At 42.7% G+C, this 8,096-nt stretch overlaps 2 long non-coding RNA genes across 2 annotated transcripts; one reads left to right on the top strand and one right to left on the bottom strand.

Annotated features, from left to right (window-relative positions):
• Positions 1-1,191: 1,191 nt before the first annotated feature.
• Positions 1,192-3,384, bottom strand: LOC125531506. The gene is made up of 2 exons (XR_007293281.1): positions 3,130-3,384; positions 1,192-1,670 (listed from the first exon to the last, which is right to left on the bottom strand). It is a non-coding gene; the product is annotated as an uncharacterized LOC125531506 (long non-coding RNA).
• Positions 3,385-3,869: 485 nt separating this feature from the next.
• Positions 3,870-7,470, top strand: LOC125531507. The gene is made up of 5 exons (XR_007293282.1): positions 3,870-5,519; positions 5,632-5,679; positions 5,816-5,875; positions 6,779-6,838; positions 7,054-7,470. It is a non-coding gene; the product is annotated as an uncharacterized LOC125531507 (long non-coding RNA).
• Positions 7,471-8,096: the final 626 nt, after the last annotated feature.

The following is an 8,096-nucleotide window of genomic DNA, read 5'->3' as shown; positions in this document are numbered from 1 at the left end:
TCCACCGATGGGCGGGCTAGGGGAGGGACACGCGCAGACGGCCCGCGCGTCTGCGTGCTATCCATTTCACCCCAAAAGCGACGCAAACTTGGGCCGGGGATGGGTCGAAAGCGGACAGAAAACAGATGAAAATCCGTTTGCGCCCACGCGCTGGGCCATCTGGTTCGTCCATTTCACCCCAAACGGACGCCCGCGGACAAGATGTGGCCGCGCGGTCCGTTTGCGCCCACGCGCTAGGCCGTCTGGTTCGTCCATTTCACCCCAAATGGACGCGCGCGGACAGGATGGGGTTGCGCGGTGGAGTTGGCCTCATGACTTTGCAGCATAAACCTTTTGTGAATGTAAGACAACTCATGGAGTAGGCCGGTAGTGCTTGGACCACTGCTTTGAGGTGAACCTCCCTTCCTGCACAAGACGCATTCCTGTGACTCCATCCCTGGACTCTTGATCTTGCAGACTCAACAATATGTTCAAAGTTCTGTTTTGTGATCCTCCCTGTTGCAGTCGGTAGACCAAGATACTTCTCTGCTAGGGCCTCTCTCTAAATTTGCAAACAGTTTCGAACAACCCTTCTAATAGATGCTCAACAATTCAGGATGAAGAAAATTGAGTTTTTTTTTGGTTGCACTCTGACCTGAGCCAATGCTATAGGCATTGAGAATATCATTCGAGCGGTTTGCACTTCCCCCATCTGCCTTCATGAGCACCAGACACTCATCTGCAAACAAAAGATGTGACACCCATGGAGATCAAAGCCCCGCTTTAATTCCTCTGTCCACCTAGGCTCCATAATTCTTAAGCATACATGATAATCCTTCTCCATAAGAGTAGAAACAAGTAGGGAGATATGGGATCCCTTGCCTGGTCCCTCTTGAAGGACGAAAAGAGGGTAACAATTCACCATTAACCTTCACTTGGAAGCTAACTGAGATGACACACTTCATCACAAGAGATAACCAATCTCCAGAGAAGCCCAGGCAGTGCATCATTGCCTGCAAATACTCCCACTCAACGCGGTCATATGCTTTCATCATATCAATCTTGATTGCACACCAACCTTGCTTCCCCTTCTTTCTTTTGATGGCATCGATGCATTCGTAAGCCGTCAAAAAATTATCAGTTATGAGCCTCCCCGGCACAAAGGCACTTTGCTCTTCTGCAATGATTTCATCTAAAATCTCGCGGAGATGATTAGCCAAAACTTTGGAACAAATCTTATATATATGACATTACAAAGAGAAATAGGCCTATACTGGGTAATATTACTATGATTACATGGAAGTGGGAAATGCAGAGTAGGCCTATTTCTCTTTGTAATGTCATCCCACTTCCACGTAATCATAGGAGAACATTGTAACTGAACTTACATCCAGCCTGAACTACATATTCAAAAGCTCCATAAGCTTTCACCTTAGAGGCGGGGCACATTGTCTGCTGGCCGGAAACTAAAGCTAGCATAGATTTTCTGACTTTCTGCTCACAACTATCCTCAGTGAATTGGATTGAAGTGACTGATTCTACGGTACACTTTGGAGAGTTGTTCCGTGCAGACATCTCTGGTCGTGCAAGGACCACACATTAGGTATATCACGTTGCCCAGGGGCCTCACATAGATATCATCCTCTTCTCGAAGTTGCTGGATCAGGGATCTCGCATACAACGACGCATACCTGCCAGAAATGATGATTAAGGGAATATTACATAAGAGCAAGAGCAGTCCAGTCATAGTACACTTAGTGTTTTATAGTCAAATAAAGTAGTGAATTCGTCCCTAACTGAATTGTTTAGCATCTTGTACTTCACTAGGTATTTAGTTTTTTTCTTCTCTTGTTCCCTTGTACAATCTTGATGTTTTGGCTTTAACTGATAGAGTTCCAGCTAGTTCTTTGGGTTCTTATAATTTGAAACCGAATTTGCAAGAAATCTAGACATGGCTTCACCAGAATAGAGGACAAGGTATCATGGAGAATCAAAAAACAATCAAGTTTTCATCCAATGAGTGGAGAGAATGATGCGTGCTTATGACATCATTGTTGTCTCATATCCTCGTTCAACTGGGGGTACAAATTGCTAGAAAAAAGTAAGTAATATAGATATGAAGCATTTAATGGACTGGGAACTGAATGATAGCAGTTGTTCTCTCGTGCTACAAGTACCAACTATGCAATGTCCAAGATTGGATGAAGGAAGGGGCTGAGCTGGACTGTTCACTGTCCAGGTTTCAGTATTTTGGGCCAAAAAGAAGAATGGTGTATTATATAGGCCGTGGCACAACGGCTGGATCAGGTAGGTACAACAGAAACTCCTATCTGTAGGGCGCCATGCGTGGTGACCGGGTGCTGGGCGCAGGACTTGATTGATTGAGTGGAGCTGGCGACGTGGGCGAGGATGAGGCATTCCTACACAAAAAAGCATACACATCCCTTGTATACTTGGGCTGGGCCAGGGCTAGAGCCCTCCTAGCCCTGGGCCTAGGCATGTCCATGCAATATGATTTGCTTAAATTCACTAATCTTTACAACACTGGCTATCATTCAACTAAAGTTAGCTGAGGCAGATCCAGGACTCACAGCGGTCACATATCAACACAATTCAGTCAATGGAAAAAATCAGGACATCAATACATCTACATGTACTAGGGTGTTTGACATTTCAGTTACATGTAAACGCTCTTATTATACTGCACTTTGAGTCATACAGCACCTTACTATAGATACTCTACAGCAAAGCGCAAAAAAGGGATGCTCTAGAGAAAATTGGATTCCATAGCAACTAAACAGGTCCTGATATGAAAGGCGGCACCAGGGGCAGAACAGGAGGGCGAGTGACATGTCATGCATGGCAACCATATGTTTGTGAGTAGGATCGTGAGGGTGGGGTGGCCCAGTGAGTGTCTTCTTTTTCTCAACAGATCCAAGCTATGTGCATATCATTTTGGGAGTGGTTCGCAAACAAGTCCATGTTCTTGTTAATGAAAAATGCCATATTTTGTTTTGTGCGTGTGTCTATGGGCGTGCATGCGGGTGTCTTTAAGAAAAGTGATTTTTCCTCTTCACTGAAGAAGTTTAAGGTAAATTTTTCCAAGATACCATCAATCAAACAAATTAATGACTATCAAGAGTATCATACCCGGCATCAGATCCCTCGGCCTGCAGCTCAATTGCACACAGAGTTCCCAAGGAGACTACTCTCTTTACATTTGGCAGTGACGATAACTGGTTCACAAGTGTGCCATCCCATAGCTGCAAATTTTGGTAGACATTAGAACTGTAAAACTACATCTACGAATTGACAGAACATAGCATTAGCAAAGAAATTTCTTACATTAACAAAGATACTTCATATATATACACACACACACACATATATATATATAGTGTGACTATTCATTACCCAAGGTGCAGAATAAATTATTTTTCACTCGAGGTAATCTTACGATCGCTTTCTAAATAAATTCGTTTACAATATAAATAGTTACATGTATATTGATTCAATATGTAAAATTTGGTATAAAAAAATAAAAAAAGGTTATAAGACCGGAAAAAAATCACATTTTATGTATGTTTTACACTATGTTCTTACATTCGTAATTTTATCGTAACATAGAATATTTTTTACGGCGAGTACATATTTTTTTACGTTCTCTTTTGATGTATGAAACAAGAGAAAATTTACGAAACGTAAAAATACATTGCATTGATGTCAAATTAGAGAGGGGGTGAAGAATAACCATTTCTCACCCAGGGTGACAAATAGCGCGACCCTATATATATTATATAAACTCTATTAATGACCCAGGGTGAAGAATAATTAATTCTTCACCCTGGTCGAACGACGCAGCCAACCTGTCGTCTGGTTCAACTCGCAGCCTCGCACCACTCCATTTTTTTTGTCACCGTTGTGGAGCTAACCCACCTCCCCGTACTCTTTTTTTTTCTTAGGGTCTCCCCGCAGTTCTTGTATCGATTGATTTGGGAGCGGACGGCGAGCGGTTTCAGCGGCCAGTGGCCAGCGGCGGCAGGATTCGTCGGCGAGCGGGCAAAAGCTACTGGTGGACTTGGCTACTTGCGAGGCTGGGGTTCACACCGATTGCCAGCGGCAGCGTCGAGGCGAGCGGCGATGCGGGAGGCCTCGCGAAGGGTGCGGCCTCATTGGCCGACGGCCTCGCAGGGAGGCTTCGCGGCGTGGTGTGTAGTCTGCGGCGCGACCGGTGTTCTCGGCGGCGTTGGGCGTTGTCGATGGCTCGGCAGGTTCGTTGGGGCAGTATTTCTTCTCTTTGGACGTTTATCCCGGCCCTTCGGCACTCACGATTCGTGCAGAGGATCTGCGTGTCGCGACGGCTGATAGCAGGAGAAGCAGCGCCTCGCTCTCCTCTGCGACCTCATCCCCAATTGGAATTGAGAAGGCAGCTTCCCGAGCTCGCTCTCCACTAGAAGCTGCGTGAATGGATCGAACAAAAGGTTAGATATTTTTTCTACTTCTGAATGATTTCTCGTGACTATAGGAGTAGCCTCACTTGTGTAAGATCACTAATTGTGTCAAATTCTTCATTTCTTGTATTTAACTGTTTGACCCAATTATTTGATATGGTGTATCAGAAATTCAGAATAAGATAAGTTACGTTGGTTGTATGATTGATCTACCTGTAGTTGTCATTTGTGAGATCATCTGATTTAGGTAGACTTAGTTGCAAGAGCTCGTCTTGTTTAAATCAACTGGCCAACATAGCTGAAATAAATTTAAGGGAAGTTAATACGGATCTGATTTCCTTGATGTTATTCTGAAAACCAACTTGCAGCTTTGTATCGCAAGTGGCAACAAGAGTACGCCTCCAATGCTTTTACTGTTGGTCCTGTTTGCTTTTGGAGTAGCTTAGAACTTTATTATGTAGATTTTCACGGGGTTGAAAGGGCCTGTCTAAAGTGCTAACCTTATAGAACAAAGCTCGAGGCATAGTCAAATTTTATTTGAGTTATTGGAGTCCAATTTCTACAATACTTAACACATATTCATTGGAAAACACTTCAATCCACTTTGTACATTGCCTACTAGCTGTTCGAATGCACGAGAAGAAGCTGATAAATTTCAGATTTTTTGTGTGGTGTATGTTTCTGTTGTAGCCTAATGTGGCACAAGGTGAGCTCAAGCCCCTTTTATCCAGCCTGGATCTTTGGACTTTTTTAATACTTGAAGTTGAGTTACTGTTTTGATCTGGGGTTGTTAGCTTCGGAAATCATCAGATTTCATCCGACCAGGTAAAATCTTGCCATTCTCTTGTTGCCGCACCGGCGGCGCCGCCGCCTTCTCCTTTCCTATTCTCGTGCAAGGAAACAGAAGGAGGGCCGTAATGGGAGCGACACTCGCCACCTCGCCTTCATGGCTGCTCCGGACCACTGACGAGGTGGTGGTTGTCGCTGGAAATCATCCAGCAAGCTCATCATCGCCCTCCTCCGCCAAATATGCACGGTTGCAGCAGCAACATCTCGTCCTCTCCAAAATAGGAAACTTTTCAAAATGAGGTTTATATAACAGAAGTCTTGTGAGATTGGAGTTCATCTCCTAATAATTTTTCCTGATGCTTTTCGCAATACATGTTGATAATTAGGAGGATTTCTTCCTTTCATTTTGTAGTGTTGTTGGAAGTGATGAGAGAACAATAATCTAGGGCATCAATTAGAGGTGCACATACTTCATCTTTGTGATCATGTTCTTCACGTGCACTGAATTTGTTTGTTTTCCGAGTCAGCTGCAACACATGCTGCCATATGAAAAATCATTTCTTCCACTGTGTCTTCCCTTGGCATGTACATCAAAGATGGGATAAAAATTCACGATGGAAGGCTGGTTTATTGCTGTCCGTGTTTGGTGGTAACTGGTAAGTTGCTTTGTTTTCCTTCCATGGAACTAAGTAAATCAAGTTAGAGTAGAATTTTGGAAGAACAAGAGACGAGTCTTGTTATCTGTTATTCGTAAATGAGTAGAGGTTCATTACCAGTGATTTGCAATATGTTTCATTTGTATTCCCTCCGTCCGCGAATAAGTGTACATCTAGCTTTTGCTTTAAGTCAAAATTTTAAAATTTTGACCAACTTTATAGAAAATAGTAGTAACATATATGACATCAAATTAATATATTATCAAAGTACTCCATCCGTTCCAAAATAGATGACCCAACTTTGTACTAAAGTTAGTATAAAGTTGAGTCATCTATTTTGGAACGGAGGAAGTACATTTCAAGACGAATCTAGTGATACTAATTTGGTGCCATAAATGCTTTTACTTTTTCCTAGAAAGGTGGTCAAAGTTTTAAAACTTTGACTTAAGGCAAAAGCTAGATGTACTTATTCGCGGACGGAGGGAGTATCTGTTATGATAAATGTGCGTGTGCGTGCGCGCGCGCGCGTGTGTGTGTGTGATGCTTTATTTCTTCGATAACATGATGTTTCATGCCTATGGATATGAACTAGTATGTGTTTTGGATGGATGTTTGCTCCAATGGTGTGTTTATGGGTATGACGTCGAACCAAGTGCCTCTGTTGATGCTATTTTAAAAGCTAAGGCTGCTAGCGAAGCAATAGAAAAGTTTGTCAGGGGCAGTTGGTTTATTGTTTTAAACCTCTTCTCATTTCTTGTTTTGGCAAAACTTCATTTGGAATCTCGATGAACCTTACTAGCACTACTGACTTATCGACCTCTTAATTGTGATACCTACTACTGTACTAGGTGTTTCTCTTCAATTTTTAGTTATGAAAGAAATTATATTATCTATTCTATGTAGGTTGGCCCCTCCATATTTCAAGCGAAGTTACAGCCCCATCTTCTTTGGAATCTTGATCAGGTTAGAAGTTTCACAGGGCCAAAAATATATACTCAACAGACTTATTTCGTTAATTTCTAGTCATAGATTCGTCATAGTATTCTTTGAGATTCTGAAATATACAAATAAATAATTGCAGCCTTTGCATTTTGAGTTTCTGTTATCCATTCCCCCCCCCTGCCCAACCGTGGTACTGCACAAATCACTAACCTTTTAACATTACATACATTGTTAAGCCTATATCACCTGGTCAACCTCTTGTTACCTGTTGCGGCGCCGATGTGACATCATGTGTATGGGGTTTGGTAAGTCCAGCTGCAGTTTGAGATCGCTAGGTTTCCTTTGCGGATGGAAAATTGTGTCGCTATAACTTACATTCCCATTTTAGGGTCTTCGCAGACTTGGCAAAACTGATGTTGCTACATACTGTATGATGGATCATGGACTGATGAATGGGGTGCTCACCCTGACGCTCCAGTTGGTATTGCTCTTGCAGTTTGTGTAGGATCATCTATTGTACTCCCTCTTAGCGATTCTACTATGCAATGATAGTCAGGAGTCAGGAAATTGGAGAGATTGGGTTGCTGTTTGCGGCTATTGTTGAAAAAAAATGAAAATTGGAATATATACTTTCTGAATTAATAATAGATGATCCACCTTTCCACTGTTCCTTTGGAATGCTCGGCATCGATGATAAATGGCACAAGTTTTATGTCGGTTTGGCTCAATCTATATAAGATTCCTTGTCCATCGTCCACAGCTAAGTTTTCACCTTGGAAAGCCTACAAAAATTACATTTTTTCGTGGAATGTGTACGTAAACTCATGTCGCATGCATACTGTACAGGATGCATTGAGCGTGGCTAGTGTTGTAAGTTTATATCACACGTGGGCTAGTGTCGTAAGATTACATCACAGGTGGGCTGGTGTTGTAAGTTTACATCACACACAAAAAAAGTTACACCGCATGCATGGGTGGGTGGATGGTTCGGCTATCTTTGCTTGTCGTAAGGTTACGGCAGCTTAGACAACGGGTTCCCAGGCGTGCAAGTTGGCTGGGGTGAAGAATAACAATTCTTCACCCTGGGTGACGAATAGCGCGACCCTATAAAATTTAATATAACTTTATGATATCGAGCCATCGAGCTAAAATTGAGCGAGGCAATGTTGTCTCAACATCATCTCGTTTCTCCATCAAGCTACATAAAGTGCTCATACTCTGCTCATTTATTTTTGAATCGATCTTGGGTCAATCCAATCTATGAGTCGATCTCGAGCGG

The sequence above is a fragment of the Triticum urartu genome, unplaced genomic scaffold (assembly GCF_003073215.2).
Source record: "Triticum urartu cultivar G1812 unplaced genomic scaffold, Tu2.1 TuUngrouped_contig_7302, whole genome shotgun sequence".
In the NCBI taxonomy this organism is placed as follows: Eukaryota; Viridiplantae; Streptophyta; class Magnoliopsida; order Poales; family Poaceae; genus Triticum; species Triticum urartu.
The sequence above is the reverse complement of the archived record's forward strand: the minus strand, read 5'-3'. Positions and strand labels throughout refer to the sequence as shown.